Source organism: Camelus bactrianus, chromosome 2 (assembly GCF_048773025.1).
Source record: "Camelus bactrianus isolate YW-2024 breed Bactrian camel chromosome 2, ASM4877302v1, whole genome shotgun sequence".
NCBI classification, from domain to species: Eukaryota; Metazoa; Chordata; class Mammalia; order Artiodactyla; family Camelidae; genus Camelus; species Camelus bactrianus.
Window position 1 is genome coordinate 100,935,457 of NC_133540.1, and position 21,714 is coordinate 100,957,170.

At 43.5% G+C, this 21,714-nt stretch overlaps 1 long non-coding RNA gene across 1 annotated transcript; it reads left to right on the forward strand.

The window, feature by feature from the left end:
• Window positions 1–2,860: 2,860 nt before the first annotated feature.
• LOC141574205 (uncharacterized) lies at window positions 2,861–20,485 on the forward strand. Its single transcript, XR_012500985.1, has 2 exons — window positions 2,861–3,269; window positions 20,223–20,485. It is a non-coding gene; the product is annotated as an uncharacterized LOC141574205 (long non-coding RNA).
• The last annotated feature ends 1,229 nt before the right edge of the window (window positions 20,486–21,714 follow it).

Below are 21,714 nucleotides of genomic sequence, written 5' to 3' on the forward strand. Positions count from 1 at the left end.
CATCAGCAAGGGGCACTAGCACAGCCTTGACCAGTTCTGGGTGGGGCTTTGCAACCCGCTCAGTAGCAGCTGGAGCTAGAAGGCATGAACCCATGGGTTCCTGCAGTTTTTGCCTAGGGTGTGGTGTAGAAATTAGAAACGCCTTTCAAATCAAATGTAAAGTTCCAAAATGAACAAAAGCGAAAAATAATTCCTCACTGTCTATTTTTGGAAATGAGAACATTTTATTAATACTAGATATTTCCCATAAATTCTTTGTGAATGCAAAGTCAGGTCTTTCTCTAGTGTAAAAATGCTGCAGTCATTTCTTACCTCATTGATTTTAAAAGCTCATTTTCCATTCAGATGCAATGCTTTCACTGTTTAAATAGCAGTTACCTGAATACACCTGTGAAAACCCTAGTTACATACACCTTCATTGACTATTTTTAGATTCACTAATCACTTACATTTTGCTTTTTTCCTCATGTGTATGAACACACACACACTCTCTCTCCATATATATATATGTATATTCCAGTAACATAGGTGAATGTACTTAATGTTGTCACAAATATCTTCAATCTGAAAAAAAGTTAGAGTATCATCTATGATTCCAGACTCCACAGTCACCTTGCAGACACCAAAATTGCTATTGATACAGTTGTTCTGCCTCAGCATCAGTTTATTAATGTTGGTCTCATTCCCCGAAAGCCATCCACACACACCCTTCAGCAAGGGGAGTGAACATCTGATGCTGGATGAGAAATAATGTTGATAATTATGCAGGAAATAAATTCCCTTCCCCTCTTTTTTTTTTCCTTCTTCCATATTTGTCATTCTGTTCTTTCTCATCGACAGTGTAGTTAGCTGAACTGACTTGGAGGAAGCATTGTTCCCATTTGGAGCAGTTTCCAGATAAATAAGGAGATCAGAGCTGGCAGAGCCCACCATTTATTACAACTTCATTCTGTAGAGGAGGAAACTGAAGTAAATTGATGTGCCCAGGGTCACCCAGCTAGTCCCTGTTATCAACTAGAATTCACTTTGGATGTCCCCCACCAGTGAGGGCAATCCATACCCTTGCCTCTCCTACTCGCTGCCAACTTGCTTGACAGGGATGCCTTGTCACCCAGCAGATTTGGAAAACCTTTCCAGGATGTCACACCATCTTCCAGACCCTCCTTCCCAAGAAGATGGGCCTTCTGCTGCAGCAAATGCCACACCTGGTGTCCTCACTGCTCCACGCACGGGGACAGAGGGTGGTACCTGGCGTCTGGGAGTAGCCCTGTGCTTCTCACAGCTCCAGCCCTAACTTCACCTTCCTGCCATCTGTGATGGGCTCCACGGACCCATCTTCAGGGACTAGGGTTCCCCGTTCTCGCTCTCCATCCCTCCCTGCGCTGCTTCCTCCTCGCAGGCAGCAGGGCCCCCTATACCCGAAAGAGTGTTAAAAGCTAAAACGGCCGTCGACTGCTCCCCATACCCCCGCTTTTTGTTTGTTTGGTTTCTTTTAATTCAAGCAGCTGGAGTGTGTTTGTTCTGGAGTTCCTGCCACAGGCAGCCCCTACCCAGCTGCAGAGGCTGTTTGCTGTAAGGACAGCCTCCCCACCTCCTCCTAGCCCCACGTCGCGGCTGCAAACTGCGGGCCTCACTCCCCTCACTCCGAGACACTGGGCACAGCAGGAGACCTGGAAGCCAAGAGAACTGCTCCATTCGCCGTCTTCCGTTTACTGAGGGAGGGAGGGTATCAGCCCGCAGAGCTGGCTGCCGCTGTGATTCTAATCTGGGCTGCCAGGTTTAGCAAAGGAAAATACAGGATGCCCAGCTGAGTTTGCCTTTCAGGTAAACAAACACTCTTAGTTTGTAGGTATTTCTCAATGCAATATTAGGGACTTATTTATACTAAGATATTATTTGTTGTTCAGATCCGACTGGGTGACCTGTGTTTACCTGGCAACCCTATTTTAATATGCAAATAAAAGGAGCTGAAAAATCTTCCACGCAAGATCCTGAAAGGGTCTGCATTTCCAGCAAGGCTGCGGGACAGCGAACATTGCTGACCTACGTTTGCCGCCTCCAGGAAGGAATTAGATGTCTGGTAAGTCCTGCATGAGGCATTAAGCACATGCCACACATGCCTGTAAAGCCTAGACAATGATTTACAAGCAGTAAAAATGGAAATTAACTCACACCCAAATCCAGAGGAGGAGAAATCCCAGAACATCAAGTCCTGCCTGCAGTTGCCAAGGGGAAAGCAAAACACTCTGTGACAAAACCAAATTGTTGCAAAAGCGTTTCCTTGCACAGAAAGAGTTACTTATAAGGAGAGTGGATTATATAAAAGCTTTGGACTTTGATAGAAAAAGCTCCTGAGAGCTTCCCATTCTGTAAATCCTGCCACTAGCTGGCACACAGCGCACACCCACTCTACCTACTACTCATGGCTTCGAAACACATCAGGTTTTACTTGGCTGACTCAGCAGCCTGGAATGAATTACTTCCTTTAACTCGGTGGCACATCTAAAAATCCCCTAAGTATTTATGGTATTTATGGCAGGCCATGTTTGTCTTGCTAAATTGTACAGGCATACACACGGAAACGCTCTTGGATTTACCACTCAGTTCAACAGAAAGCCACTCATGTGCAAAATGCTGTGAGGAACACTGGGTGAGGATGGGGTACATGGTGTAAGGGAAGATGGGGCCAGCGCTGGACCCACACTGACGCCATTCTGCCCTCAGAGCACTTAGAATCCAGAGGGAAAGTTTCTGGAAGACAAGCTTCCTCCTCCAGCAGTACAACAGGTGCTGCCAATGCTGTGTTTGGGAAGGGAGATGGGGAGGCGAGGGGTGGGAATGCGAAGCTGGGCAGGGGGAAGGATGCATATTCAGTCTATTTGTTAAGTGATCTATGGATGTATGTGGAAAGAATGTCAATGTATTGTTTGGAACACATATCTAAGTAATAGATGCTCAACTGAATTCAAAAGTGCTAAATGTAATGGGCTCCAGCCCTACATGGTCAGTAGAGGAAAAATCAATTTACAGATTCACCAAGATTTGATTTCCACTTGGTTATGAAGTCCCAACTGTGTAACAGCCTAAACCTGCAGATGGCAACATAGAATTTTGTCTTTGAACGTGTGATGTTATCGACTGCAATATGTGAGCAAAACTCAGCCCGGAGGAGATGTGCTCCTACTCGGTTCCCCCTTTTCGAAGAAGGTCACCACTAAACCGCGTGATGAGGTTATTTTAAAAACCTGAATCCTGACCCAAAAGTGAAGGTATACGGATTGCTCTTTTGTTCTTCTCCATTAAAACCTAGCTGGGATTTGCACTGTTTCCACGGCGTGGCCAGATCACGTCACTGTCCTGTAAAAAACCTGCCAAGTGGGCTCCCTCCTTGGCTCACAGCAAAACCTGCCACCCACTCTGCCACCTCCTGGCCACCCTTGCCGTTACCCCAAGAGGAGAAGGGAAAAGACCCCAGTTCTTGTCTTACTGGAAAGATAAGAATGCAGACAAGAGATGGTGCATTGTACAGCAAGGTTTTAAAGGATTTATTTAGGGAAGGAAAAGTGCACCTCCAAGAATGGGAGGTGGGCGGATCCAAGGGAGGGGAGCAGTGGTCTTTGTTTGCCCCTCCTCTTACACCCTCACTTAGAGGTGGTCTTTTGATTGATTGATGGCTCTTCTCCCTGGAGTGCTTAGTTAAGTCTGTCCTCTTTGCGCATGTCCTTCCCCGTGGTGTACAAAGAAAAACCCCTGCGGGGCCTACACAGCAATGCTAATTATATCACAATGAGCACTGGGTCCTTTCCGGTTAGGTCCTTCTCGCTACTGCACAGCTGCAGCTATCAGGTTCTAACTGATTTCTTGCTGGCACTCATTTAGAGGAAATAAAGCCCCTTTATGTTGGAGGCGGGCATAATACCATCTTCCAGACCATCCTCCCTCTCCTTCCTCTCCTCCCTCTCCTCCACCTAACTACCTAATATTACCACCTGCTACTCTCCTTCTTTCACTGCTTCAGCCACACTGGCCTCTCCGCTCCCTGCACACACCGAGCCTGGTCCCACTGCAGGAGTGTGCTGTCTCCTGCTCCTCCATGTGGAGTGTACTGTGTTCACACCAGGGTTTCTTACTGTCATAAAGATCTCAGCTGAAATCTCAGCTCCACAGACAGGCCTTCCCATCTTATCCTGTCTGAAGTAGCACACCCCACCCAATGCACTCTTTATCGCATTCATACCTCGTAAAATTATCTACAAAAGCCTTGTTTATTTAAGTGTTTCTTGTGTTACTGTCTGTCTTCCCTATAATAAGGGCACAGTCTTAATTATCTTGGTCATGAGAGCATCCCCTGGGCTGGGGACAATGTCCCCACACAGAGTAGGTGCTCAGTAAACATTTTTGATTGAACAAGTAAATTTCAGCTGCAGCCAGAAACAGGGTTTTTCAACATACTTCTACTAGAAAGGACACATGTCAGTGATGGGAAGGAGGTCCCAGACTCTTCCCTTTTCAGAAATCACTAAGGAAGAATGCAGTCAATCTCCTTTGAAAAATAACTTTATGTAATTTCTTGGAAAGCAATCTCCTGCTGTAGTAAATTTAAAAATTAGGAGAGGAATGTTAACTAGTCTTGACTTTTAGTCTAACTTTCTCTTAAGACATTTTCATAGAATTTCAATACATAGGGTGACCGATTTCTGACTCTCTGACAATTTTCACCACTGGAAGATGGCTGCTTTGACCCAACTTTTATATGCTTTGGTTAATGGAAACCCACTCGTAAGTGTAATTGAAAAAGGGGTTGAGTAGATACTCATGAGATTTCGAGGTCCCCTGCGGCATCTACCATTGCCTTTTTGTCTCTTGAGCCTGACGTCCCTTCCTCGGCCTCTTTCAGTGCTTTAACCAAAGTCCTGCACTTGCTCTGACTTTCCACCCATACTGGGACCCCGCCTTGATTTCCACATGACCCGAGTGCCTAACACAGTCATGCATCCGTGGGAGTCTTTTATTATAGTCTCCATCAGTCCCATCAGTGGGTATGTGTTGAGTTCCTCCTTCAGGACAAGGAGCAGGTTTCTATAATCTTCCATGGGCCTCAGCTCCTCAGTCTGCAAAACCGGGACAGCGAGTACAATCAGCCACCGAGGACCTCCCTGCCCCTAGTTGTGAGATCTCTCTTCTGTCACCTTACCTTGGAAAATCTTCTCAAAGAAGTGTGTACAACCCTGGCATAAAAAATTATCTTAAAAACTTTAATAGTAAGGGCATTTAATAACTCATCTCCCTCCCACTACTCTGTTGGAGCTCATATCAAATCACACATCATATTATCTGGAGCCAGGAAGCCAATAAATCGCTGGTTGTTTCTGGAAACACTTAGCCCCCTGGCTCTGTACACGTTCAGACTCAGTGATTCACACTGCCTACAATGAGAAAAGAGGTAGATACTCAAGTCAGTCCCCCTCCAAATCCTTCACTGGTGCTCACCAGGGGTTCACAGAAAGCCTGGGGACAGGGTGGGGAGCATGGTTTGTGTCCTGGCCAAGGAACACTGAGTTTAGGGAGTCACCTCTTTGTAGCAAGCCTGCTCTTTGTCTTTGGGGAGATGCTACCTCATCCCTCAGGCTGCCCCCTGCACACACAACCCTGAGAAGTGGCCCAGGAAGGGTGAGAGCTCGCACTCTCAGCACACCCAGGGACCCACATGGCAGATCACCTCTCCCAGCAAGGTCAAGAACCAGTCTCAGATGACCTGGTCCAGAGCCTTTCCACTGAATAGGAAGAGCCCTTTCCTGCCCACCAGGTCTAGACCACGGGCTGCTCGCTGAGCACAGGAGGATGTGAGACAGTGGAAGTAAAAGGTCAGACCTGCCCCTCTGGCCTTGAGGGATTGTAGGAGGTGAAGAGAGAGGAAGCAGGAGGGAGAGAGATGAGGAGGGAGGGCCTGGGTGAGAGGAGACCAGGAGAATGCTGAGGGCGTCAGGCGGGACTCTGGGAGGGGGTCGCCTCAGACGATATCCCCCTGCACCGACCTGGGGCCACCAGAGCCAAGCTGCTCAGCCTCAGCAAGGCCAGGAGATGGGGGCTGGAAGTTAGCTTCCCAGAGCTGCTCTCTCTCCCATTGTGGTCCTGGGCAACCCCGAAATGACACAGAAGCGGGTGCACTGGACCTAACTTAGGTGCCTCCGGGGATTCCTTTGGCCCTGTGCTCCTGGGCCCCGTCCTGGGGCTGCTGCCAGCCCGGCTGGACCCTTCCCATCCTCTGCCACAGGCAGCAGCACAGCACTGTCTGAAAGCCTTGGTTTCTTCATTCATGAAGTAGGGCTGAGAACTGCACCTATCCCACAGGCTTATAGAACCAAACTGCACCTCAGTTTCCTCGTCTGCAAAATGAAGGTAATAATATTATCTATTTCAAATGATCGATGTAAGAATTAAATGACTCGGCATACTTAGAGCACTTAAAACAGGGTCTGGTACTAATTAGCACTGTACAAATGTTTACTGTTCTATTCTACTTCCAAGTGAGATTTGCTTCATCAAAGTTTCTGCATGAAGATAGCACTTTGGAAATGAGAATATTTAAGGGTCACAGAATCATAGCCTTTCAGAGCTGGAATGGATTTTTAAAAATTAATCAAGCCCAACACTTTTGTGTTTCAAATGACAAAAACAGGCTCAAAGTTGCCTACCCAAGATCAGCCAGCCCACAGCGGCAGGGCTGGGACTAGAATCAGTTCAGAGCTCTTTCCAACATGCCACACTCTGCTCCATTCTTACCACGTAAAGCACCACATGCCCGTGGCCCTGATCAAGCCAGAGCCTTTGCTGCAGTCAAGCTTGGATCCCGAAGTCAACACAGAACACAAAGAAAGAATTTTGAAATTCCCAACCTGCACCTAATTGTGAGATCACCACCACCACCATCCCACTGTCTTGGCTCTGAGATACCTCTGAAAACCTGATTCCCTAGCCCAGAACCTCCAGGGCTATTACAGAGCTCCCCCTCTGTCCTCCACCCACCACAGGTTTCAGTGGATTCTAGAGATTAAACAAGAAAGTTCTTCCAGTTCTTCCCCAGCCAGCTCTGTTTATGCTCCCTCTTAATTCTCCCTAAGAAGTCTCTTGCCCAAGTAGAGTTTATGTAACTTTCGGCTAAGGTCAAAGCACTGTTCTCTTTCAGCAGCTGGATATTAATTGGTCATTGATCTTTGAACTATGCTTTTTCAGACTGCTGGACTGAGAAAAGTGAATAACATTTGTCTTTTGGAGTGCTTTCTGCAAAAATCTCTCTCAGCCATCCTTTCCTCCCCTTTGCCACTGCCACCTCCCCAAGGTGGGCCCTTTCTACATTCTAGGTGATTTATCACGAGGTGCTGTATTGCATTGATGACAGGAAGTGCTTTGGAGGAAGTTGCTTAACTCCTCTAAGCAGAGATGGCCGGAGTGGGCACACAGGAGCAAATTGTGTGCATCTCTTCCCAGCTGTGCTCAGTGATATGGTGTTGGCAGCCCACCCACTCCCATTCCCAGTGTGGGAGGATTCACAGGTTTAAATTGTGATGGTCAAGCTTCTCCAGTTAAAGGTACTGCCTGCTCGGTCCTCAGGGATGCTCTCCAGACCCTGTGCTACCTTTCCTATTTCCTGTTTGGCTTTCAGCTTTTCTTGTCTGTCAATATCATCACCTCCCAATGGAAAAACAAAAAAGTGGTTACACTGAGACGTGCCCACAAGATGCCAAAAGCCACTGAGCCTGACTTTATACAAAAAAACTAACTCCTCCCTGAACTCACCAGCTATGTACTTGGTTTGCTGGCTTCAGAAAATCTGCTTTGTGATTTGCTCCAAGATCCAACAAAATAGTGGGAGGAAAATGAACTATTACTGTCCTTACTTTCAGAATTTGCAAGGTTAATTATGGATGCCATGGTTCTGCACACTCCCTTGAAAAGCAGGAGGGGAGAAATGTTTTTCCACTTACTCTTTCCAACTTCTCCTTTCTGCCCACATCCTTACCACAGTTTACCTGGCTCTTCCCTGATTTTCCAGTTGGCCAGCTGTTACCATCCCTCCTCCCTGACTCCCCCCAAACCCATACACCTGATCTAAGCCACTTTGTTTTCCCTAGCTAACTTGTTCCAGATATAGACAAATCTCCTCCCTCTTCAGTTCAGCGTGGCAGAGTTCAGAAAGTTTTAAAAAGACATTTATTAAGAACCTAACTGGGAAGCTAGTATTGAGCTGGCATTCACCAGTGTGACCCTACTGTTTGTAAAGATATTGAAATGTTGCAAATGACATGATCTTACATATAAAAAACCCTAAAGACTCTATACTGAAAGATTGTTATAAGTGGTAAGCAAATTCAGTAAAGTTGCAGGATACAAAATTAACATACAAAAATCATTAGCATTTCTATACACTAACAACAGAGTATCTGAGAAGGAAATTTTTTAAAAATCCAATTTACAATATCATCAAGACCAATAAAATATTTAGAAATAAATTTAACCAAAGAGTTTTAAAATATCTGTACACTAAAAAAACTATAAAACATTGATGAACGAAATTGAAGAAGACACAGGTAAATGGAAAGATATCCCATGTTCATGAATTGGAATAATTACTTAAATTATTAAAATGGCCATACTATCCAAAGCAATCTACATATTCAGTGCAATCCCTATCAAAATTCCAATAGCATTTTTCAGAGTAGAAAAAACAATCCTAAAATTTATATGGAACTATGAAAGACCCCGAATAGCCAAATCAATCTTGAACAAAAAGAACAAAACTGAAGGCATCACACTTCCTGATTACAAAATACATTGCAAAGCTCTCGTAATGAAAACAGTATGGTAGTGGTATAAAAATAGACTTATAGACCAATAGAACAGAATAGAGATTCTAGAAATAAATTCATGCATTTGCAATCAGTTGATCTCTGGCAAAGTTCCAAGATCACACAATGAGAAAAGAATAATCTCTCCAATAAACAGTGTTGGGGAAACTTGGTATCTACATGCAGGAGAATGAAACTAGACCCTTACCTCACACCATATAAAAAGTCAACTCAAAATGGATTAAAGACTTTAATATAAGACCTGAAACTGTGAAACTATTAGAAGAAAACATAAGGGAGATGCTTCTTGACATTGGTCTGGACAATTATTTTTTGAATATGACCCCAAAATCACAGGCAACAAACCCAAAAATAGACAAATGGGATTGCATCAAGCTAAAAAGCTTCTGCATAGCAAAGGAAACAATCAACAGAGTAAACAGACAATCCATGGAACAGAATAAAAGGTTTACAAACTAAACATCTGGTAAGGAGCTAATATTCAAATTATATAAGGAATTTAAACTCAATAACAAGAAAACAAATAACTCTATTAAAAAATAGGCAAAGGATCTAAATAGATATTTCACAAAAGAAGACCTATATGAAAAAAATAGAACATCACTAATCATTAGAAAAATACAAACCAAAACCACAATAAGATATCACCTTCACCTGTTAGAATGGTATTATCAAAAAGACAAAAGAGAAGTTTTGGACGTAGAGAAGAGGGAACACATATACACTGTTGGTGGGAATGTAAATTGGTACAGCCATCATGGACAACAGTATGGAGATTCCTCAAAAAATGAAAAATTGAACTACATTGTGATCCAGAAATCCCACTTCTGAGTATATATCCAAAGGAAATGGAACCAGGATCTTGAAGAGGTATCTACAGTCCCATGTTCACTGCTGTGCTATTCACAATAGCCAAGATAGGGAATCAACCTAAGTGTCCACGAATGGATGAATGAATAAAGAAAATGTGCTGTATATATACACAATGGAATATTATTCAGCTTTAAAAAAGAAGGAAATTTGTCATTTGTGACAACATGGATGAACCTAGAGGACATTCTGCTAGTGGAAATAAGCAAGGCACAGAAAGACAAATGCTGCATGATCTCACTTGTATGTGGAATCTAAAAAAGTCAAACTCAGAAGCAGAGAGTAGAATGGTGGTTGCCAGGGAGTTGAGGGAAGGGAAAATGAGGTGATGTTGGTCAAAGGGTACAAAGTTTCAGTTATGCAGTATACATAAATTGTGGGGCTCTAATGTATAGCATGGTGACTAAAGGTAGTAATACTGTGTTGTGTACTTGAAATTTGCTAAGGCAGTAAATCTTCACGTATTCTCATCTGACACACACCCAAAGGATAACTATGTGAGGTGATGGATATGTTGAATTAATTATGGTTATCACGTCACAATGTATCCATATATCAAAACATCACGTTGTACACTGTATATATTTATAATCTTTATTTGTCAATTATACCTTCATAAAGCTGGAGGTGTGGGTAGATACTGAAACATGAATTCAGCAGCCTCCCTGGCCTCCTGAAACCCACCAGCAAAGGCAGAGCACCTGGTAAAGCAGCAGGAGGGGCTCCAGATCTTTGCCCCAGCACTGAGCCAGCATCCATTCTATTGATTAATGCATGTCCTTAAAATAGTTGAATGTTACCCCTGTGCTAAAGGAAATAAATAAGATTATGCATTTCAGAGCTCAGATTCCTCATCTGAAATTAAGAGCGGCCAGAGACTGGCCGGCTTCCACTGCCTGGGGAACACAGCCAGACTCCTTCCACAGAGCCGCCCTGTCCCAGGTAAACTCTCTTGTTGGCTGAGGTCAAGGACACTTAACTTCTGTTTCTAGCCTAGAACCTGAGGTTAGTTCCAGAAACATGAGGCCTCCTTGTCTGTTGATTCCCCGACAGTCACAGGGGATCAGAGCCCATCTCTGATGAAGTTTTAGAAGCCTGTCGAGATGTGGAGGAAGCAAGAAATACACTCATGGAGGAAGGGTTCTGTTTTGTTTTGAAGAGAATGATGGCTTTATTTATTTTAATGCTTAATTGTGATGAAATTCATAAAACACAAAATTTTCCATCTTAACATTTTTAAGTGTACTGTTGAGTAGTGTTAAGTATATTCACATCATTGCACCACAAATCTCCAGAAGTTTTCAGCATGCAAAACTGAAACTCTGTAACTATTAAACAGTAACTCCCATATCCCTCCTCCACAGCCCCTGGAAACCACCACTCCACTTTCTGTCTCTATGCGTTTGACTACTCTAGGTCCCTCATATAAGTGGCATCATACAGTATTTGTCCTTTTGTGACTGGCTTATTTCTCTTTGCATAAGGTCCTCAAGGTTCATTTATGTGGTAGCATGTGTCAGAATTTTATTCTTTTTTAATATGTACAGTATTTGATATGTACATACCACATTTTGTTCATCCATTCATCTGTCAGTGGACAATTTGGTTGCTTCTACTTTTGGCCATTGTGAATAGTGCTGCTGTGAATCTGGAATACAAATATCTGTTCAAGACCTTGCTTTCAATTCTTATGGGTATATATCTAGAAGTAGAATAGCTGGATCATGTGAAAATTTGAATTTTAATTTTTTAAAGAACCACTGTATTGTTTTCTACAGCAGCTGCATCATTTTACATTCCCACCAACAGAGCACAGAGGTTCCAATATCTCCATATTCTCACCAACATTTGTTATTTTCCCTTGAAGAACTGGTGTGATCCTGTAGGATGTGAAAATATAAATTTATTTCATCATCCTTTATTCTAGGATTATGTCTTTTCATACTTTTTTAAAGGTTAAAATCTCCTTCCTTTCATCAAATGGTGGCAATGATAGTAGTTTTTTTTTTTAATATCCTTAGATGGAAAAATTTAAAATTGTCACTGCTATGTCAATCTGTGCCCTTAGAAGAAAAATTTCAGGTCACAAAATCCAAGTCTAGAAACTATTGGACAGGAAAGAGCAATGAAGGCACTAACACTTGCTTGGGGTAAGAAGAGAATGTGTTTTAAAAACAAAAAGAGAGAAAAATAAATGGATTCTACCACAGATGCAATAGAGACAGAATAGTATCACTTAGCTGGAAGCCAACCCTACTCACTCTAATCTAGCGGAATTAGCAAATGGTATCAGAGGCTGTAGAATAGAGCCCTGTACCCGCCCCCTACTCTGACTTCTGGGGAATCCCTGAGTTGAGGATGGATGCAACAGAAACAGAATGACCTGTGCAACTGGTCATCGCTGATACTCTTCTTTACTGTTGTATTATTTTTTAATTATTTTTTTATTTTGGGGGCAGGAGGTAATTAGGTTTATTTATTTTTGGAGAAGGTGCTGGGGATCGAACCCAGGACCTTGTGCTTGCTAAGCATGTGCTCTACTACTTGAGCTATCCCCTCCCCCGCTGATACTCTTCTTTATTTCATTTTCCTCTTTAGTTTTTTCCCACTTAAATGCCTCACTTAAATGGCGTTCTTTATGCAGCTAGTAGCTGCATTGGAATTTGTTTCAGAGGAACTAAGGGGAAACTGCACATAACAGGTGCATTTAGAAATGCCATGCTATACAGAGCCACCTTGCACACAGCAAAAAGTCTAGAAAAAGTAATCTAATGCACACTACTCAGCTTTTCAAGATTTCAGATATCATCCCATTGTAGACCTAAAACCATTTAAATTTCTGTACCTTGTCATAATTCCAGCACCAAAGAGAGAGAGATGATTGAATTTATATGGCAGCATCAACCAGGGATAATATCACATCATTGCTCAGAATATCCAACCCGGCTAATATATAAATGAGATGAAGCCTGATATTAGGGGCTGGTTTTTTTAACCAATAAGAACATGAAGAGATGAATTGGTGTGTCCTTTTAAATGTTGTTATCTTGAAGGCTATCAGCGTATTTTAATGATTTTTGAAACACATTCTTTTGAATGATTCCTGGGGCAGTAAATTGCCATCCACTCAGAATGGATGTGATTTTGGGAAATAACTAAGTGATTCAGAGCCACATCTGGTGAAGATGATTGGAATCACGCAGGGAAATGCTAGTTTCATCAAAAAAAAAAAGGAGATATGGCTACAAAATAATTAGCTGGTTTGTAAACTTTTCTGAAGGCAATTCCAAAAGAAGAATTTCCAGAAATACATTGAGCAATGGAAATTTTGCCAGTAAAAATGTGTAGGGGTGCAATTTGACTACTCTGAAGGAAAACCCACAAGTTTAAACTCTGCTATGAATATTTGGGGGAGGAAAACATAAACAAAAACACTGCTTTCCAAGGATACCTTCTAACTTAACCCTCTTGGAACACCAAACACATGCTGGCAACCCACAGGCCATATCTTGGCCCATATTTTGGTATTCTTTGGCTTGCAGAATATTTTTTTTAACTCTGAATATTTAAATTGGGAGATTAAAATTTTTTTATTTAAGTATATTTTTATTTAAGTAGTTAGTTTCTGGCATACAGCATAGTGATTCAGTTTTATAAATACATATATTCTTTTTCATTATAGGCTATTAAAAGATACTGAATATAGTTCCCCATGCTATATACATTTTTTTTAATCTCAATTTCTGACTAATCATGGAAAATCGGCAGAATTGTGCCATCATGGCCGGACAGGTTCTGGAGCAGACTGCTTGAGTCCGAAGCCCAGCTCTGCACTTTTCTACTTGCTTGGCCTTCAGGTTACTTAAGCTTTCTGTGCCTCAGGATTCAAAGTAACTCAAGTTCATTGTCCTCCTCTGAAAAATAGGGATAGTAATGGTAGCTCCCACATAGGGTTATTGTGAGCTTAAAATGAGATCATCTCTTTGCCTCAGTAAACGTAAGCTATTTCCTGGGAACACTACACCCTCTTTTCTGCAGCAGTCAAGCGGTGGCTGTCCTGATCATACAGGGCAAACATACTCTGGATCGACACAGTTGCCAGCAAGTCCACTCCACCCATTTCGTTACCTGCCCAGCCCACGTGGGCATCTGCCGTCTGCAGCCCCTGACTTGGAACCATGTATCTGGCCAAATAGCCACATTTCAAGACAAAGAAAGAATTACCTCCCAATCACAAAGTTGGTTAACAGTAGTGCTCGCCCGGCTGGCTGCCCGCCCAGGGCCATATGTTGTTCCTGAGACCAATACTCTTGGCTCTCACCCAAAACTCCAGTAAATTATAGCAGGGCCACAAAACCGTTCAAAAGGCACGCAGACTTGCAGAGCAAATGCAATTTCTTTCTTTCATCTGTAACTGATACTCTTCCTGGGATAGCAGGAATAACAGACTTGCCAATAAAAAGTCTTTCTATCTCTTCCAATCTAAATGCCTTCTTTTTGTGTAAAATTTTAGTCTGTTGAGAAGTAATTGAACTCTCCATCAGAACTGGTTTCAGCAGCCTCGTCAGAATGACTTCTCCATTCTTCTCCGCTGGTTGGCGTCTGGGGTGTATGAGGGACATGCTCTGTCTCTGAGGCTTTGGGGACAAAGGAGTCTCAAATTAGGCTTTGCAGGAGGTGTCCCCGGACCGCCAAGTGGCTGTGCATCTTCCTGTCATTCTCCGGCTGTCACTTTCCTTGACTTCCTCAAGGCCTGTCCCTTAATGGCCCACCCCACCCAGGCTCTCACCAACACTGAGACTCCCCTGCACTGTTAGCTCTAAAGCCCTTCACCGAGGACCCCCTAACCCTATCTCTATGATCTTCTTTGGCACGAGGTCCCCAGGCAAAACCTTAACCAACCTCCATGTACCCTGCCTGAGTCTGATGTCACTAGAAAAGAATCTGCAGCAAAACTTAAAAGCCAGTGTATTATTGTCAGGGAGAGATGGGGATGGGGAACAGTCCTGGGGAAGCCAGAGTGAGAGGAAAAAGTCACTGAAGCAGAGGACAAGGGATGCAAGCACAAGACGATGCTCAGGGGAACGCAGCTGGTTGCCCAGGCACATGGATATCTCTGGAGTGGCTGCATGGATCGTGGAGTCTTGAGATAGTCAAAGAGTGTGGGGAGGGTGGAGGGAGGGGAGAGGGAGAGGGCGAAGAATGCATCCGCTGGCTCCTTCCCACTTCCTGTCTCTCCCAGTTCACACTTCACCCCACAAGTCAGAATTCTTCTGCGATTCTGGGTTGTGTTCCCTGCCGCTCCACACAGCACTCAGAGATGCCGCATCCCTGTCAAGTCAGGCTGCATCTGAACTTGAAAATGGTGGCGTCTGGTTTCAGCCACAATGGCTCCCATGGGGCCCACCTTTCAACAGTTAGGGGGTGAGGTCAATAGCAGGCCAGGGGCAGTGGCACACTCAGGCTGGGCATTACTGTACTTTGCTGCCTACAATGAGAAGAGAGCGGCAGAGGATGGGAAGGGTCCAGCCCGGCTGGCAGCAGCCCCAGAACTGGGCCCAGGAGCACAGGGCCAAAGGAATCCCCGGAGGCACCTAAGTTAGGTCCAGTGCACCCCCTTCTGGGTCATTTAGGGGTTGCCTGGGTCTGAGCCGCACCACAGTGGGACAGAGAGCAGCTCTGGAAAGCTAACTTCCAGCCCCCATCTCCTGGCCTCGCTGAGGCTGAGCAGCTTGGCTCTGGTGGCCCCAGGTCGGTGCAGGGGGATATCGTCTGAGGCGACCCCCTCCCAGAGTCCCGCCTGACGCCCTCAGCATTCTCCTGGTCTCCTCTCACCCAGGCCCTCCCTCCTCATCTCTCTCCCTCCTGCTTCCTCTCTCTTCACCTCCTACAATCCCTCAAGGCCAGAGGGGCAGGTCTGACCTTTTACTTCCACTGTCTCACATCCTCCTGTGCTCAGCGAGCAGCCCGTGGTCTAGACCTGGTGGGCAGGAAAGGGCTCTTCCTACTCGGTGGAAAGGCTCTGGGCCAGGTCCTCTGAGACTGGTTCTTGACCTTGCTGGGAGAGGTGATCTGCCATGTGGGTCCCTGCAAGTTCCTACTGGGTGTGCTGAGAATGCGAGCTCTCACCCTTCCTGGGCCACTTCTCAGGGTTGTGTGTGCAGGGGGCAGCCTGAGGGATGAGGTGGCATCTCCCCGAAGACAAAGAGCAGGCTTGCTACAAAGAGGTAACTCCCTAAACTCAGTGTTCCTTGGCCAGGACACAAACCATGCTCCCCACCCTGTCCCCAGGCTTTCTGTGAACCCCTGGTGAGCACCAGTGAAGAACCTGCAAGTTGGTGTAGATTCTGTCGCTCCGAGAGGTTTTCTATTCTTCTGCTGGTCACGTTCAGCAGTTAGCAATTTATTAAAAATCTTAGCTGGATTCTTCTTACTAACTTGTATGCATCTAGAAGCAGTGCCCATGGCTCATTCCTTCTCGGAGGTGCCTGTCTTTCCTTAGATTTCAAGTTAGTTGGTTGACCTGCAACCTCAGCTCTCCAATAGGTTCAAGAAAAGTTGTGGATTTGCAGATTTTCTGGCAGATCATCAGGTACTTGATTAAGGCCTAAAACATTAAAGAGAAAGAGATGAAAAGCCAACTGAATGACACGACTCAGTAGTAAACAGAGAAATTGGAGAACAAACCATCAAACAGCAAGAGAAAACTCTTGTACATTAAGTATATTAATTTGTTAAGAAAATTTTGCATTTCCAAAGTTTCACATTTTAGCTTGAACTGAGCTGGGAATGAATACGCGATGCAGGTGACTGTTGGTTTTCATTGACATCCTCTCTGAATTATATAATTCATAACCACACTCATTTGTTATTTTAACAAAAATATTATTATGAGCTTAGGGCAGGGACACAACATCTTACCACTGTCACGAGCAATAAGCAAAGCATCCCAGTTGTATGTTGTTGGTTGCTGCTGAGATTTGGAGACACATCATCAAAACAACAGAATCCATATCTGTCCCACGGAGAACACTGGTATCAGCGCCTATCCAAGAAACAGAAAGTAGAAGTCTGAGAAGGGCTGGCTCATTGTGATCTTGGCATTTCTTTTTCTTTTTCTTTTCCTTTTTCTTTGCCTTTGCCTTTGCCTTCCTTGCCTTCCCTTCCCTTCCTCTTTCTTTCTTTTCTTTCCTTCTTTCTTTCTTCCTTCCTTTCTTTCTCTCTTTTTTCTTTCTTTCTTTCTTTCTTTCTTTCTTTTTCTCTCTTTCTTTCTTTCTTCTTTCTCTTCCTTCCTTCTTTCTCTTCCTTCCTTCCTTTCTTCCTTCCTTCCTTCCTTTCTTTCTTCTTTCTCTTCCTTCCTTTCTTTCTTCTTTTCTTCCTTTCTTTCTCTTTCTTTCTTTCTTTCTTTCTTTCTTTCTTTCTTTCTTTCTTTCTTTCTTTCTTTCTTTCTTTCTTTCTTTCTTTCTTTCTTTCTTTCTTTCCTTCCTTCCTTCCTTCCTTCCTTCCTTCCTTCCTTCCTTCCTTCCTTCCTTCCTTCCTTCCTTCTCTTGTCAGTTCTATGCCTCTCCTTAACCTATTAGATAACAAAAAACTTGAGTTGCTCTTGGCACCAAGTCCGCATCCAAGAGCATCTTAAAATTAGTATTCATATAATTAAGTTGGGTGAGATGAGCCATGCTAGTAGGTCTCACATGTTGAGGTTGCTGCCCGGACAAGTAGAAACGTGGCAGCAGTTACAATCCACACTGGCTTCAGTCAAGCTTCATTCCAGTAAGCACTTTGCCATCTCCTGACACCCAACAGTTACCTGGGTTGGAATCAGAGTTCCCAGACAGCCCAGCACCCCTACGCAATCTGAGCCATGTCAGGGTTTCCTTGTCTTCTCTTAAGTCACTTTCTTTAATCAAGCACTTCCAGAAATACATTTATAGAAAGAAAGGAGTCATAAGGATACCATGTGTAATATTTTAGCTGTGAGTGAATTCCTTAGACACTTAGTTGCTTAGAACTTCATTTGAAGAAATAACTAGCTTTTAGTTACTCTAAGATGAAGTCAGATCAAGCCAAAAGGTGAAACTCTGGAAATGCAAATGTTCTTACCAGCTTAAAGGAGGCAGGAAAGTGTCAAAATCTGGATTGCTGGTTCCCACACTGGCCCAGTTGCTTATCAGAGCAACAAAAACCAAATTCATAAAAATTTCATGTATCTTCAAATAAAGAGATAAATAAAAACCAGAAGCTCTGACCAAAACAAAAAAAAAACAAAGAAACAAAAAACTGAACGGTGACCCACTGAGGAAAGTCTGATGTTACAAAATGATACATAGTCTATAATCTCCCCTCTTCCTGAAGAATTAGGGGTTGAACCTGACAGGGTCCTGAACAGAACAGGGCTTTGCAAAGAAAGGGTTCCTACTGCTTCTGGAGATGGGGAGAGAGCACAGCCAAGTTCTCCTGAGGTCAGAAGTTTCTAGTTGGTCAGCAGCCTCCCCGAATTCCAAGCCTCCCCCTTTACTAGGCGGGAGGAAGAGTTTTCTCTTGCAAAGCTGCCAAAGCAAGGGTTTTCCATGCAGATGAGCTCCTAACCACAGCCAACGGAGAAAAAAATTTAGTATTTTCTTTGGGCAGGAAAAACATTCTTCCAGCACATAAAAAAATTGTGTTCCCTCCATCCCATTACTGAGGATGTGTGTGAGAGCAGCTTGTAAATCTGCTGATTAGCCTGGAGGAGCTGCGTGGATGGAAATTAGGAGGAAGGGCTCTTTGCAGGGAGGGTACAGCTCAGGGGTAGAGCACATGCTTAGCATGCATGAGGTCCTGGGTTCAATCCCCAGTACCTCCTGTAAAAGAAAGTAAGTAAACCTAATTACTTACCCCCCTACCAAAAAAAAATAATAATAATAACAGTAAAGTTTCTTAAGAAAAGAGGCCAGATCATCTGGGTTCAAATCCTGCCTCTTTACTCTTAAGTGGAAAATCGTTACCCAGTGTGCCTCTGATATGTTCACGTGTTTAATGAGAATAATAAAGTTACAGTGAGGACTAAGCAAATCACTGCCTGCAGAGTGGGGCCTGGGTCATAGAAAGCAGTCCCCAGACACTCCGAGCTATCACTTCAGCGGCAGACTTTCCACACCTGAATGGCTGGCTCGCGACTCCCAGTCAGCAGAGCTGGAGAGTCCCTGCAGGATGTTTGTTAGCTGAGCCTCTTCAAAGCCTCTGCCTCATAAAGGACTTTCCTCAATCGTATCATCTTCTGGTCTTTGAGGTTCCTGGCTGCTCTGTGGCCCCACTGTGAGGGCCTAGGGAATCTAATTGGATGCTTCACGTACCACATACACTGTGATTCATTTTCCCCCAACGTGAGTATCTAGGCAAATATAAAGGAGGCCCAGCACTGCGGGACATGATCTAAACCTGGGGCAGGAGCACCACCCCAGCTTCAAGGGACAAAGATTTTGATCATTAAGTGCTTTCTGCTGAAAGATTTACAATCAAAAGGGGAAATGATGGAAAAACCTGCACATATTGAGTTGTGGGGAAGTCACTCTGGCTCATACATGGTTTAACTTAAACTTTACTGACCAAAGTGGCCTGTTTTGTGGTCTTTTGGACATGCATTGTACATCTGCTTTGGCCTAGAGAAGGAGAATGCATTCAGAAGTCAAAATGGGGTAGCTGTGGTTCAGACATCCAAGGGAAAAGTAGGTGGCCATTTTGGACGTGATATCAAGCACATTCCTGTATTGCTGAGAACTCGAATTTCATGAGCCGTGTCATCCTCAGAACACCACCAGCCATTCTGAAAGCAGCGTCTGCTGGCTGATGGCAGCTGCAACCTTATGACCTCAAGGCCTCCTCTTGTAGCTATTAAATTTTTAAACAATAAAGTTGCTTTAGTTCCTATGTTAGCAGAAAAAGGAAACATGCAGTAGCCATCAGCTCCTGTTATGTATATGTTTAATACCACATCAAAAGTTAAAACCTACTTGGATAAAAGTGGACAACTGGCTACCTGGCTATAAGTCTCCCCCAGAGTGCCAGGTACAGACTGATTTTCAGGCTTACTCTCCTGAATTCCTCAGGGAATGAGATCTTAATCATATGAGACTCTGATCCAGGACTTGGACTATTTCTGACTCGGTGTCCATTCCCCAAGTTGAGGTAGGACTATGGCCTGTTTCAGTAGGAAGCAGCCAGAGTGGTTGTCACCCCGTTCCCTGAAAGATATTGGGAGGGGTGAAATAGGATTGGAGATTGAAACCAAGTTCCCCTGCCAAGTTTATGATTAACCTCTCTATCCAAAACATCATCCTCCTTCTTGTCCAACACCTGTTCTGCTCAAGATTGAGGAATAGCAAAGAAAAGTGGGGAATCGAAACCCAGCAGGACCTGGGACAAACTCCTCCCCCGTATCCTCTGCTGCAGCTCCTCTCTGAAGTACCCAGATAATAGTATCTCATGCATAGTTCCTGTGCTTTTCAGATACTAAAAACCACCACCAAATGGAAGAAATTAACCACTTGATGATCATGAGGATGTAGCCCCCAGACCTTCTGGTGCCTAAGGATTGATCACCATCAACCGCAATCCATCAACCAATCAGAGAATGATGCACGTCCCTCCCTCAGCTGACCTTTAAAGATGCTCAGCTGAAACCCTTCCGGGAGTCTGGGGTTTTTTGGGGGGCATGTGCCACACGTTCTCTTCGTTTGGCCCAGCAATAAAACTTTCTCTGCTCCAAACTCCGACGTTTCAGTTTGTCTGGCCTCACTCTGCGTTGGGCACACGAACTTGCGTTGATAACGTCTCCAAATGATGAATCTTTCCCTCTTCCTCACAGGTAACCACTGTCCTGACTTCTAACGCTACAAATTCTGGTTTTGGTTTTGAACCTCATGTAAGGGGAATTACAGACAGTGACTTACGTCTTGTTTCATTCATTTAGTGTTAGAATTGTAATGATCACCTATGCTGTTGCATGGAGGCATGTTTTACTCTGAATTTTTGTTTCAGCGTCATTTGGCACACATATGTGAGTGTTTCTGATGAGTATATAGCTGGGCGGAAATGATGAATCACAGGGAATGTGTACATTCAAACTTAGTAGATAAAAGTAAATGATTTTCCGTGGTATTTGTACCACAGTGTACTGACTCAGCCATGGATAAGAATTTCGGTTGTTCCGTATCCTCACTAAAACTGGGTATTGCCAGTTATTTTATTTTTCATTTCAGTCACTCTAGAGTTTGAGTAAAATTCTCTCACTGGGATTCTAATTTGTATTTCTCAGATGATTAATTGTATAAACCATCAGATGCTTAATTAATGAATCTCAGATGCTTGTGAGAAATCTTTTTAAAATTTATTTTCTATTGAAGTATAGTTGATTTACAATGATGTGTTAGTTTCAACAAAGTGATTCAGTTATACATTAGCTATTCTTTTTCAGATTCTTTTCCATTACAGGTTATTACAAGATACTGAATATAGTTCCCTGTGCTATACAGTAGGTCCTTGTGAAATCTTTTTTTAAACTATTAAGATGACTATGATTTTTCCTTTTATATTGTAAATACAATAGACTGGATTGATTTTTCAGAAGTTTAACTTTTCACTCCTGGAATAAACCCAATTTGATAATCTTATCAAATTCAAGTTAGTATTTTGTTTAAGATTTGGCACATGTGCCACAAAAATTGACCAACAGTATTCTTCCCAGTAGTGTTCTTAGGTTACACTTATACTGACGTTCTAAAACAAGATTCAAAAGGTTAATGTTATCTTTTCCTTAAATGTTTGGAAGAATTCACTGGTGGGGTCATCCAGGCTTGAAGTTTTCCTTCATTTTGTTTTGTAGGAAGATTTTTCTGTTATTCACTTATTAAGCAGAACACACAGGTACCTTATTAGACATCTGTTGAGATTTGCTTTTTGAACCAGTATATGGTTTGGGTATTGTTTTGTGTACACTTGA